Source organism: Ambystoma mexicanum, unplaced genomic scaffold (genome assembly GCF_040938575.1).
Source record: "Ambystoma mexicanum isolate Mex_15411 unplaced genomic scaffold, UKY_AmexF1_1 Mex_scaf52, whole genome shotgun sequence".
NCBI lineage: Eukaryota > Metazoa > Chordata > Amphibia > Caudata > Ambystomatidae > Ambystoma > Ambystoma mexicanum.
Genome location: NW_027182469.1, coordinates 69,087 through 83,267, shown reverse-complemented (window position 1 = coordinate 83,267; position 14,181 = coordinate 69,087). Strand labels below are relative to the sequence as shown.

Genomic DNA, 14,181 nt, shown 5'->3' with positions numbered 1-14,181 from the left:
GCGGGGTGTGGCACCAGAGAAACTGCAATGGATAGAAGAGACATGCACACCCATATGGAAGGAACACATCTCAAAATTGACTTGGGTAAGGACCATCGAAAAACCCTTCAAGCTGCAGAAAGAAATAAACTATGAACTGTGTTTCAAGGGAGACGGGAGAACCACCATGGGGGCAAACAAGAACTGTAACAAGACCCTCACCATCCCAGATATGAGAAAAGGGACATCGGCCCTAATGGATACCTATTGGGTATGTGGCAACCAAGCATACCTGCACCTCCCACAATCCTGGGGTGGCAGCTGTTCATTGGCCACCCTGCACTCCGCGTTAATGGTAATACCGGAAAGCCACATTGATGGGGGCAAGGAGATGCGAGGAAAATCTCAACAGAGTGGGGCCCCACCAACTGCAGAATCACAAGTATATGCCCTGTCCTCCGGAAACAAGGAAGGGGCGCTGTCCCGAAACAGACGGTCATCGAACTACATATCAAAAGCATCATCAGAACTGCTGGCACAGATCCCGGATAGATATCGATTATTCAGCTCTGCAGAAACGTTCTTCGCCTCACTCATCCCAAGCATCCAGGTGCGAGCAAACGCAAAGTGGCTCCAAATCACACGTAGGGAACTGATCCAATTGGCAAATGATACTGAAGAAGGGTTTAACGTAATAAAAGTAGAACTACGAGCACTGCGGCTAATGACCATGCAGAACAGGTATGTCTTGGACCTGTTGACAGCAATGGACGGAGGTGTTTGCCGAAAAATTGGAAGTGCCTGCTGCACTTTCGTACCTTCTGAAGACGCAGATAACGGCTCCCTGTCCCATGTGATCGAAGCAGTACATAGCCTAGGAGAAAGAATGAGAATGGAAGGTGGAGCAGAAGAAAGTACATGGTTCGACAATATCTTCTCCTGGGTCCCATCATGGCTGGGAATGACTGTCAAGTTTTTGATGCCGGCTGTAGTGTTCCTCCTTTTCATTTTCTGCCTATACCATGTGGGTCTTCGATGTTGTGCCAATGCAGTACCGAATGGTGCAATGATGATGGTGACAATGGGCAACGCCCGCGGTACAATACAAACTATGCAGGAAGCACAGGTACAAACGGGTACAGATTGCACGTCAAGATTCCAGATGGTGCCCATGTACCACGACAAGGATATAGTAGATAAGCTATGGCACACTACAATTAAAGAGCCCCGGGTACTCGAATGGTATGAGGAAGTGTGGGTGGACCTAGAAGGGGATAGCGGTTGTATATACCTGACCTGTACCCCAGATGAATATGCTAGGAGAGGTGAAAGCCTGCGAGGGGTATGCAGGGCATGGATGCATGGGATTTCACTATAGCTGACGAGGAAGAGTGCAGGAGGTTGGAGGATTTAAAGTATTTGTTACTTAAGTAACGAAAGGGGGGAAATGTATGGGAGGACTGGTCCAGGAGACCCCCCTCCCATGCCTCTTCTCCCCCGGTGAGGTTCATGGCTCACCGGGTGTCCTTCCTGCCACCAGGGCCCAGGTGGTGGGTGGGGCACTGGCTGAAGACATTGACCAAACCTGCTCAATTTAGCTAGGCCCTGGAAACCATTTCGTCTAATAAAAATGGCTTGAGCCCTGTGCACCGCAGCACAGCCCCCACCCTTGGAGAGTGTCACTTATCCCCGTGGCCACAGCTCCCTGGAAGATCCGCTAAGAGCCCGTTCCCACGAGCAGACGGACATGAGCTAGTGTTAGATACCAACACTGTAACATTTCACCTTCCGCAGTGTATCGCTGTTTCCAGCATGACCCGGCCAGCAGGGCCTGGGTGGAAAAGAACTGTACAATGGTCCCCTGACAAAAACAAAATCCCCAAATACTAATGAGCAAACCACCTGTGATGAAAGCATTCTCTCCACAACCTCACTGACTAAAAAACCTGTAAAATATATGAAAATGGCAGGATGGGTGCTCATATGACATTAGGGATGAAGCACCCACATCCCTGTAGCTATGCGCAAATGGTAAAGGCGTCCCGGTGGTTTTTCATGTTATGTGTGTTATCGAGAAGACTGCACCCCACAGTCCCGCGCCAAAACTGAACTAATGCTGCTAGAGTGCAAAGGAAGACAAATGCAACCAAACTGAGGGCTCATGTAAGGGGTGCACGAAAATGCACCATATGTGTGTCCGAGCCCACTATGTGCCACTGCCGCCAGTCTCAGTGGCGGGTTGTTCCTGCGTGCTCCACCAACCTTACTACTACCTCACTTAACGTGTATGTATAAGCATATAACAAAATGTTGTAGTTGCTAAAAACGTAGTGTACAAGCAATGTGCTCAAATTGGCCATATGGATGGCACTAGCAATGTCAAAAATGTGAGCTTTGGAAAGACTCAAAGAGTATTGTATATTATATGAATGTTTATGTCTCTTCCACCTAAAGTCTGCAACACACGAGGAAAATACCTTTGTGAGCACATGCAAGGCCATTGCCCCTTCCTCCCAGTGAAGCCTGCCAGACAAAAAAGCAGAGGCCGGTGCCGCGCTGCTCCACCTCCCCCAATTCGGCTGGAGCCGCTTCAAGCATTTGCATTCCCCTGCAGCACCCAAGGCCACGGCCTGCCACGTGAATTATTTAAAACCCAGCAGTAAACCCCGGCCTTAAAACACAGATCCAAAGGCGCCCTTTCTTAGACTCCACGACCCGCCGGCTCACCTTAGGTTAATGGCCCCTGTAAAATTAGGACACCCAATATTATGGCAACATTACAAGAACACATCCATAATGACTTCTAACAAGACATGATGACACAGACCACCTGTCCCATGCCCCGAGACCCAACCCCACGACCTCTGATACCCGGTCAACAGGATGGTGGTAACCATGTATTGACGAATCGCCAACAGACCCCACTCCAGGTGCATTCCTCCTGTGTTGCATTAACCTGTAGAATAACCTATTGGAAGATTTACCAGGGAAGATAATATTGCAATGTTGAATGACTGCGGTGTGCGTGGCCCTAGGGCAGAAAGTCAGGAAAGACATTCATCTCTGACACTGATCACGGTTGGCACAACAACACCGCCCGGATGAGCCCAGCTGACCTGCCAGGCCCAGCCCAACCCACGAGGGTAACCAGTGACGTCCTCCAGCCACGGCAAACCACATCGCAGCAGCACCTATAGCTAGTCATCGCCACCCAATCCCCACGAACCTGTGCCCCCTATAGCATGTAGGTTCTTATGACTTTTTTGTAAATATATACGCCTGTCTTTGCTATTGTCAGACAGAGCACTCTCGGAGTTTGCAGAGTTCTTTGCATGCCCTATTCTGATTGATAAACTCCCATTTAAGCTCACCCGCACTTTGTCCTGGCCTTATTCCCATCCTGGGAGAGTCCATAATTGTCTCTCATTGCCGGGAGGATCGTGCTATCTGGGGACGCTTGCCTTCAGTAGGCACTGCGTTGCATGCGGGACTACCACTTTTTTCCTGTGGTGCCACTGCAGGGCTCCAATAGGTTATACTTCCCGTTGCCTCCGACGCTGTCCTTCGTACCCCTATGGCTCAGTGTTCACTGCCTGGACTTGGTGTGCAATCTTGCTATCCGAGGATGGCTGGGGTGTCGCTCTGTTGCGTCAGTGTGCCTGGAGACGTTGTATGGGAGGTCCGCTAGTTCCTCAAGCCTTGCTCCATTCACCTCCCGAAGTTGTATGCCCTCAGGGGCCCCAGTTATGCGTGTCAGAGGCACGCTAGGGGGGAAGCGTGTGTTTCTTCATGGCGCCGCAACGTAGGTGCCCACTGCATTAGTTCCTGCTGCTCTCTGGTCCCATCGGCTCCCCATGTGCCTCATCGCAGGTTGCTTACCTTGGACTTGCGCTCTGCCTCGTTCAGTAGTCCCACAGCACTGCGAGCCCACCGGAGTCTCACCCACTGTGGCCCGTAAGGTTATCGGCCAACGCCTCGCGCCCTTCAGTGGGCCCTCCGGTCCGTGGCCATGGGTCCTCCACCTTCTGCCACTGTCCGCTCACACCAATTGTGCTGCGAATCTCCTCACACAGGCTTTGGGGTCTGCCGGGTTTCTATGTCCTTTGCCCACCCAATTGAGGTGGCAGGCTCCGGGCCGCGACCCGATGGGCTTGCCTGTCTTGTCCGCCCTTTCCTGGCCTCCTGCAGCTACTCCGCCCTCAGCTTGGCAGCGGGCAGCTCTTGCCTCTTCGTCTGCACACCGCTCTGGATATGGAGCTGCAAGGCCCGGGCCAGCTAACTCGCGTCTTCATTCCGCAGCACCGCCTGCCATCTTGCCTGACCAGGGGCGCGAGTTTGGGGTCCTCGTTCACCAGGTTTCAGGCTCCGATTCTCGTCAGTGTTTGCTCCGCTGGGTGCAGGATCGCTTATAGGGTGCCAACGTTCCTTTTCCAGCGTTAGGCAGAATTATATGCAGTACCCTTTGGGAACACCACACACAATTAAGACTACAAGTGACAGTACAATTTCACCTTTGGTACAAGCCTGTACTACACAGTTAAAGTGGTAGCAGTAGCGGAGCAGCCAGACTTATCTCACGAGTAAGTGAGCAGTATCAAATAGTTACACAAAGGACAGCAATTAGTCTTTTGATCAAGACCACACAGTTCGGTGTTGTTTGTGGTAAAGTTCGTGGCACGGTTTCCGGACGAGGTTGGTTGATACAAAAGTTAGTTCAAAGAGAAGAGAAGGACAAACCCTCGGATTGTAGAAAGATTTCAAAAACTTTCACCGCCGTTGAACGAAACGGACAACTGGATTTGCACAGTACCTTAAAATGGAGAGGGAGCTGTAGCTGAGGTGGACGTTCCTGGTAGTGCCTGCAGGCTCACGGTTCTTGAAGCGACTGTTGGACTGACAAGAAGTACCCCGGGAAGAAACCAGCATCAGAGCAAAGCAACGAATAAAAGGTGCGCTCCTTAAAACCCAAGCAGGGTCTGACCTTCCTGGCTATCCGGCCCACTGTAGCTCTGTACAGTGAATTCGACCAGAGGACGGGTCCTGGCTTGCAGTTTGGGTGAACTGGTTGGTCCCACCAGCTCAAGGGAAGACGTTTCCTGGAGGATCTTCTCTGTCATCAGATTCTGAAGATTCGGACCTGCAGCAGGGCTTCACCGGGCGGTTCCGTCATTGTAGGGGTCCTCTTCTGCCAGTTCCTCGTTGGTTCTTTCGTTCCAGTGACGACTCTGCCTTTCCAGTCCCAGAGACCTGCTTTTTATGCAGTTTTCCCGCATTCATACAGCCTGGCTGTCAATCACAAAGCAGGGTGGCTGTCCTGGTGAGGACAGGCTCCTCAGCCAATCAAACAGGAGTGCGACTTGGGTTACCAAGTGAACCCATTGCAGATCTCCGAAGATCCCTCCCTCACATCCTGCTACCTAGACTTTCAGGCGCATTAAGGAAGAAGCCCATGAAAAGACAGCAAACAAAGGAGTCATCCCCGGTTTGGCGCGCAGAGAAAAACACGAGAAAGACTTTAACAAGAAGAAACGGTGAATTAAACCAGCCGGAGCTATATAAAATGAATTTGGTCAAGTGGGTTTATGTTCGAGGCTAATATAATAGCCTAAAACATTAACACATTTATATAAGATAATTGCGGTAGAAAAGTTAAGATAGAGGGAGTGAAACAATGCTCCAAGAGGCACAGACAAAAAAGGATAAGAGTTAACCCAAAACTCCATGTAAGATGGGGTGTAGTGGGTCTGTGGTTTGAAGTGACTAAAGTAAAGTTAATGGCAACTTTACCCTTTTCTGGGGGACAGTAGCCAACCGCAGAAAATGGAGTCAGTGTAAAGTCTCAAACACAACCCTGTGTCACTGCACTGAATGTGCTGTGTAACACACATGAAAATATGAGGCCATGGAGTAGGTGAGACTCCAGTGCTCAAGATCACACAAAAAGTGAAAACACACACAGCAAAACACATTTAAAAGTGGGGAAAAGGCTCACACTCTTACCAGATGAGAAAAATAAATCCTAGAAACTGGAGAATTCTCCCTAACATCCAGTACTTTATATAACTTTAGCCATGCATTTAAAGGATCTTCCCCAGGATCTGGACAGGAGCTCTAGCCAAGCACGCCTTCACTCCATGAGATCAGGCCATGCCCCCTGAGCTTTGTCTGCTTCACACACAATAAATCCAGATGCTTGTCTCCAGTGGGATGGCAGTCTGAGTTTCAAGACTGAGAAGCCAGTGGTGCAGCAGGGGCGGCCTGTGGACTTTAAGGTGCGTGTCAGCCAGAGATGAATGGACTTCCTGTAGTGTTCCTCCTAGCTGTGATTTGACAGCACCTTTCAGATGAGAGCTGCCCAGTAGGCAGAAATTAATAGAAAATGGGTCACAGGGCATGTTCACCCTCAGTGACCCTTTCATGTACAAAGCTCCAACTCTGCTTGCAAAGTGCTAATGTTGTGGCTGTTATTGTTGATGACACATATGCATTTTAAAGACAAGTCCAGACAACAAGTCTACCAATCTATTTGGGATAGTTGTGGAATAAAAGGTAAACTGTAGATTTCATTGTATTCACACCTATGCAACACATCACGCAGAAAACCGGGCTCAATATTGGGAAATGTTATTTAATAACAGAACCATCCCACAGCAGACTTCTGGCACCCCAAGATGTTGCAGTGTCCCGTGTGAATGGGGCATCCAGGTGGGTCTCTTTTTTTACTTTCTGTCACGGTTCTGCATTGATGAATGAAAAGCAAAACTAAGGCATGAATACCAGGATGCACAGAAACAGCACAGAATAAACCCGTCCTGGCTAAATGACGCAAAGGCATATGCATATCTGCTTCACAACCTCTGCTATTTATTGATCTGCATCTCCATGGGGAAAATTAAACTTTATTATTCAGACTTCCCAGATATTGCAGCATAATATCAATTTGTGGCATAAAAAGGGAATTGCTCAGCAGTGTTTCTTCCAGAATTTGTTTTATTGGATGGTGCTAGAGAGTCAGCTTGCAAGAGTCTCAGGTTGCTAGAAAGAGACAGTAAGTGAAGCTACCAAAGACCCCGGTTGTCATTATTTGGACCTTTTGTATGTGGTTTCAGCTTTCAATTTAATAGAGTCCCAGATGTCCCTGGCTTGACAGAACCGGGTTTGTTTTACACTTCCTTTTTGGTTTAATGTCTGTGCCTATTTTAGATTATTAACTATTAACTATATTGATTGCTATCAGTTGTAATGGTGCAAATATTCCCCTTGTATGTTCTCCAATCCCCTGAGCACTGACACTCCCCCACTCGCCAACATCACTCACACTCAGCAATTCTCCATCACAGCCCTCATGGCAGAAAACAAATTTGCAAACAGACGTACAAACATTTGAAACGTCCACAAATAATTGCTATGAAATCAGACATTTCTCTTCAGCAACTTATTTGTACGCGCTACTGCCTTGGCCATGCATGTTGCCAATCAGATCACTGTGATGGATTATTTTAGCTGGATAGAAAGATCATGGTTTCACTGGTATTAGCAAAATGGCCATGTGGTGGGGATTAGCCACCCCTTACATAAAATAATATGCGAGGCACAGAAAGAAGGAAATGTGTAAGATCCTCACCCATCAGAAGAGTTTGGGGCTTGAGGGAGACAGCAGGGTAGGCCTCTGGCCAAAATGAGCAGAGATTCCAGGCCCTGCCCCGAACAATGCCTGACAAACACCTTCCTGCCCTGCCCAAGATGCCCAAGCCCTGATGGGCAGAAACCCCAGCAGGCCACTGAGCACAGCACCTGAGCATGGTATGAGCTTTGAGGCACCTCTCAGCCTGCAAAAGAGAGAGAGAGAGCAAGAAAGAGAGAGAGAGAGAGAGAGAGAGAGAGTGAGAGAGAAAGAGAGAGAGAGAGAGAGAGAGAGAGAGAGAGAGAGAGAGAGACACACACAGGGGCTGTGTAAGCTAGTGAAATGGGACCTGTATGCTAGAGGGCAATGATGGGAGTGCAGGATTGCAGGCTGTTTTGCCTCGTAAGGCTTACTCCCCATTCCCCCGACTATCGTCTCCCCTCCAAGATCTTCTACAACCTTACACTTAACACACAAAAACCCACCACAGGCCTATCCCTTAAAATATGAACACTAACTGAGCTACGACTAAGCTCTCGTCTTTAGCCCGTTAGCCCTGTCGTGCTGCCCAGACCCAAAGCGCCGTAGCCTATCAGATCTTGGGCTCTTGCCTATGGATAACATGCTCCCATGTATCACCTGCAAAACCATAGAAAGAAGCTTGGCACTCGGGAGCCGGATACTTCCTGCACCCATCAATACCACAGCTTTCGCATCTGCCTTTCACGCTGTCCCACTAATAAACCCCCTTCCCTTTTCTTACAGATCCAAGCACAGTGAGGCCACCACTAGTAGCAGATGGGTGCTATACCATGCCACTTACATTACATCCTCAGAGCACAGGTCCATTTTCCAGACTGATGTCCATGGTCTTCCCATCTACGCATATAAAGTTTAAGGTTTAATTTATTCATTTGCGGTTGTGTAATCTTCTTGAGGAGAATTTTTATCGGGGATCAACTTCACATAAGTTGGTATTCTTTGTATTTCCACAAAATCCTGCTTCCCCTGTACTGAGCACACCTGTGCTGTCTCAGCCCAGAGATTTATTGACACTCTGCTGGAAAAGTCACAAGGAATTTCACTTTGACACTGATCAAAGGAATCCCAAACCACATCTGTGATAACTGGTGTCAGTAATCTATACATAGGAGTACTTGTCACACCTGTGTGGACCATGTTGCTGCTTTTCAAGTTACAATGGAAGGATCTCCCTAGGCCTCTTTGCAGGAATCCACCATCCACTTGTTAATCTGTGCTGATTCTTAGAGGGCAAAGAAAGTTCTGTCAGGGAACAAGGAAACGAAATAGTGTCCCTTATCCCTCAGGTCAGTAACAATGCAGGTGCTGTACTACCCTCCACAGCCAGACACTAAGTCACAAAGGCAATGTTTGTCCGGCTGCAGATGCCAAGCAAAACGGCACTTGTCATAGTGCAATGGTTTCTAATATGTCCCAGTGTTTTCAGAAATAGGGCTAACGTTGCCCTAGTGCCAATACCTGCAACTTTGCACTTGCAGTGGTGCAAAGTTTCTGTAATCTGGCCCATGGCATTTTATGCAGGAGTGCACTACATGCTGCAGTCAGGAGTGTGCTGCACCTACAGAGTTTTTTGGAGGTCTCATCAAGGGAATGCCTGAGTACATTGGGCTCCAGATCAGGAGTGAAATGCCTTGAGCGAGCAGCATAGAAAAGCAAATGCAGCACCTGAGTGAGCCCTACCCAAGGCTTTAAGTGGGCTGGGGCTAGCTGGGTCAAAGCCCTGGCCTTTTCCCAAAAGTGTTTCCAAGCCAGGGTGCTGCCGGAGCTCCATAAAGTCCCTTGGCAGCCCCAGCCAAACAGGCCACTAGAAGCCAAGGCATTTGTTTTACTGCCTGAAGCTTTTGCGCTCAATGCATTAGAGTGCCAGGCTTTAGATAAAAAGGTCTTGGCTTGTACCCGCCACTCATGTCCTTAATTAATTGTGGTGTCGTCCCCCACCAGGCATCTCTTTAACTAAAGAGATGCAGCGAGTATCACCATCAGCACGCTAGGTAGCAGGCGGGCATCAGCACTGCAATTATGGAAGCAAAGGGGAGGCAGAGGTGGCCCTTTACTAAGCTGAAGGCCACACATTAGGCCACACCCCCTTTAGGCTACACCCCTTAGAGCCACCCAGCGCTGTCACATCCCACTTAAAACATTGGCCATACCTGTGCTAAAAGTTTCAATAACTACTCAATGGAAGAAACAACACAAAAAACAAGATGCAAAATAATTTTATCCCACATTGCTTGCCTTTGAAGACCACCTATACTCAACCCGCCCGACATCCAACCTATGCCCCCACAAATGGCACTCTCTCGCAACACTGCCTATGGGGTACACAGGGAATTGATTCCTTACACTGGGGGCTTCCCAGAGAGCATAAGACAAGCCATGAAATGTCAATGGACGAGACAAGCACATACACAGTTTTCATAGCATCCGCTCTTGCACCGTTGGTGGCAGGGGCGGTACAAAACCTAACTTTCATGGAGGGGTAACTGGCGATGGGAGGGACCACTACAGAAACTGCTTGGGGAAAACCTGCAGGCTCTGCCCCCTCTGTTCTACTCCAAGGGGTGTCTGGCGTGGGGTCCAAATATTGAATGCTAACTTTTAAAGCGCAATATGCCAGTGAGAATGACAAAATGATTGGATTTAAAGATAACATACACATTTATTTGCTTTGATAATTTTTATATCTAAAGCCAAGGTATCCGATCAGGCATCACCCTTTCAGCAAAAACTACCACCAGGGGACCAGGCGGTAGTACAGTGTGCCACAAATCCAACTTCTACTTGAGATACAAACCATAAATTACTGTTCATTATACCATTATATGCCAGTATAAAAACATATACACTCTGGCTGTGCCCTTACATCTCCATTCTGGCTTCACCAAAATATGCCATTATTCCCATATAAGAACATACTCATGTTTGCTGTGCGTATAATGCCAGTAATGATACTTTAAGAAAACATGTCCAGATGAGCTCTGCCCATATATGTCAGTACCCCCACGCAAGCACATACTTCTTGTGGCTTTGCTATTAAAAATGCCATATCACAATAAAAAAAACATGTCCACAGTGACTACACAGTGTGGGCTAGTCTAGACATGAAACAACACCTAACATGCTTGGCGCAAATTGAATGACCCTTCTAAGCAAATAATTAATTTATAAATATTGGGCAGTCGCAATCCTGGGACATCCCTTGCTGACAGCTACATAGCCATATAGACACCATGAATCATGATTCTCCATAAAGGTTGGCCATTGTCTGCAACTCTAACCATAACAACGTATCATGCTTATTTTACAAGCGATGCCCAGTAAAAAATCTCAAGCCACCGAAAGAAATGGCTATACTGGCTGCACCAAAATGCCATTTTAGCCAAATAACATATCTCATGTTTACTTTATCATGCATTCCCACTAAAATGGCATGTTTAGCAAAATCCCCCATTCCCCACCTGCCCCTCTTCCACTCTCCCCCACATCAACCACCTCCCACCCTCTATACACCAAAATCAGCTCCCCAGCCAGTCATTACACATAAGTGTACACACACCCTCACACATTTACACAACATTCACTCACTCATTTAAACATACCATTCTCTCGCACCCCCATTCACTGCACACTCACCCATTCACAAGCGCACCCTTCGCCTATCCGTCATGAGCTCATTCAGACACACTCATCCTTTGACACACACATTACATAATACATATACACACTCCTTGCACAGATGCATACATACATAATGTGCTAACATGCAACACCCTTTAACACTGCGAGTTTCAAGAAAGGCTTCCCTCGTCTCAAGGCCAAAGAAAAAGCAAGTTTGCACACCAGCCCCCTCCCCTCGGATGTGAAAGAACACATAAAGTTGTTATATGTTGGTTCACACTCGTAGAGAGGGGGCTCGTGTGTGTATTCAATTCTTCAAAGGAAGAGAGGCGATGGAAGCCTTTCTTGAAACTAGCAGCTTTAAAGTGTTGCTTCATTTGTGCAAATACATTTTTCTGCAGACACAGTAAAACTTTTAACGCCGCCAGTTTCAGGAAAGGGTTCCCTCCTCCCTCTGCGCTAACAAAAACCAGGTGTGGTAGCCATGCCCCTCAACTCACATTTCGGAAGGGGGGAGAGCTGAATCCCTCTTAGCCCAAAGGCATTGGTTGGTGCTGTACTTCTGAGCATAGCCTGGCAAGCAGGCGATACATGTTGATTTCAGAATAATGCAGTTATTTGTTCTTTTAAAAAATATTTTCGCTGTAGGGGCAATGCGTTTGTCTTGGCAGCGCAACATAGGTCCGAATCCCGTTCCTGCGCTCAGAAACCACTCCCTGGTATTAAGCACGTTATAAAAGAGCAATTATAATTATAAAATACTGTGTGCCACAGGTTCTGTCCAAAAGAGATGATCCGAGAGGGGATTTCCTTTTAGCGTTAAAAATCCTGTGAGACTAAAAGGTGCAGTTACAGGCAGATCAAAGCCTCCGTGTCATCCAGCACAAATGCCTCTGCAGAATAACTTTATAGCTGGGAAGGTGGGATGTCTGTGCGTTTTCCGCTCTAACGATCCCTGTCTATAAATAACATTCAAAAATGCTTTTTCCTGCATTTCTCTTTACTGCCGTTAGATGACAGTGCCGTATTATGCAGATAATTACTCTGCCATGTAAGTTTCGTTTAAGGCACTTTTATTTTTATTCATCAACGTACACAATGATTATACGTTTTTGACAATCACATTAAGTACTATATCAATCAAAATAGTATTATTATTAACTGGGATCTTGAATACCGAGAGTTGTGTGAATTATCATTGCTCTGCTTTCATGACAAATTCCCCATTCATAAAATTTCTCGAATGCCGACTGTTCTTTTAGGACAGTGCAGCTGTCAACCAAAATCAGTGATATAGGTGTTCCGTGTCAGTTAGATCACTGATTGCGGTTACACTGCAACTGTCACTAGGTAAAAAAGGCTACCTGCAGGCAAAACTGTTGGCAGCGGTGGGATTCGAACCCACGCCTCCGAAGAGACTGGAGCCTTAATCCAGCGCCTTAGACCGCTCGGCCACGCTACCTCCGTACATGGGCTTCTCTGTTGTCAATATGAGGAAAGAACAGTGTTTCACCAAATGTGATTGACAGGGAATATTCTCGGTAAGCAAGCTGTAAATATGCCAACCTATGCTGTGCGGATTTATAACTGTAAAGTGGCTCTATGCCATAAACTACACCTTAAACGAGTAGCCACTTTTGACTTTGCATGCTCGGAAATGTAGGCACATACATATTATAGGAGAATTCAACAAGTCTCAGAAAGCATAATGTCCAGTGGTGACCCTCTCAGTCTAAAGTTGTACTTGTAATGCTCGTCCACATTTATTTAAAACACCGATTTCCACGTTTTCAATATTCATTTAAAACACCCCTTATTCTGGAAATCTAGGAGCCAGTAAACAATTCCACCACCCTTATTATTGTGTGGCCGGCGGCGTCACACTTATGCCTAGTAATATCTTATCTTCCAAGAAACAACCAGACATCTCTTTACACTGCCCTGAAGTCTGCACAACACAAGTCACTGATTCACACAAGCATCTTGTGAATAAAATACCTCCCCCTCCCCCTGCACCTTGAGCAGGATCTTGTCACATTCCGGAAGCTCCTTAAGACTTTCCTCTTTTCCTCCTTCCCTACTGCTCTCCTCTGCTAATCCCACAGTTGCTGAATCAGTGTTCTTGGCCCATATGCATCTTCAGGGCCTTGACCTCTCACACCAATTCTTCCCAGCTCCTGTCTATGCAAAACACTTTACATCTGCACATCTTTCCGCTCTGGAGACTTGGACTTACACCTCCCGCGGCCAAGGCCGTGTAGCACTCATCATTCCTAGCACTTTGTCCTTGGCTTACCCACGAGCTGGGACTCCTCAGCACTTACCCCCTCGTCCCTCTTCCTTTCTGCACTTGCACGATATGAATACTCATAAGGCATAGTAGGTTCGTCCCTCTTCCTCTCACCCCTCTGCTCGTAATATTGTATTGTAATGTATTTCCCACCCTCCCTCCGTGCCTGCCCTGTAGGTACTTTGAAACAGTATATTCTTATTGTATAAGCACCTAGGAAGCAAACAATAAGTAAATAAATAAATAAACATGCAGGGCGGCAATACACAGTTAATACACAGTGTACATGTTTCCAAATTAGACACATGACAGACAAATCTGCATATGTGGGGAAGTATTCAGAGTGGAGTTTACACAGGATGAGGGGCTTTGGCCAGAATGCTAATACCCCTTTCCCATTGAGAAGTGACTTCTCAGAGAAGGGGGGCATTTGCATTTAACACATGACTGCTCCAGCCCAGTAATAAAAAGAAAGACTTGAAAGAAACAGACCAGCTGAATGACCTGTGGCCTGTGAAGCCGTGCTATGAAAGATGCTAATAGAGAATATACAAACCTTTTGTTAGTATTTCACGGAGACTCCTACTTTTAGGGACTGCGATGGGTACCACTTAGCAGTTTAAGTGCC

At 47.2% G+C, this 14,181-nt stretch overlaps 1 non-coding gene across 1 annotated transcript; it reads right to left on the bottom strand.

Moving 5' to 3' along the window:
- Window positions 1-12,643: 12,643 nt before the first annotated feature.
- TRNAL-AAG (transfer RNA leucine (anticodon AAG)) lies at window positions 12,644-12,725 on the bottom strand. Its single transcript has one exon. It is a non-coding gene; the product is annotated as a tRNA-Leu (tRNA).
- Between the last annotated feature and the right edge of the window lie 1,456 nt (window positions 12,726-14,181).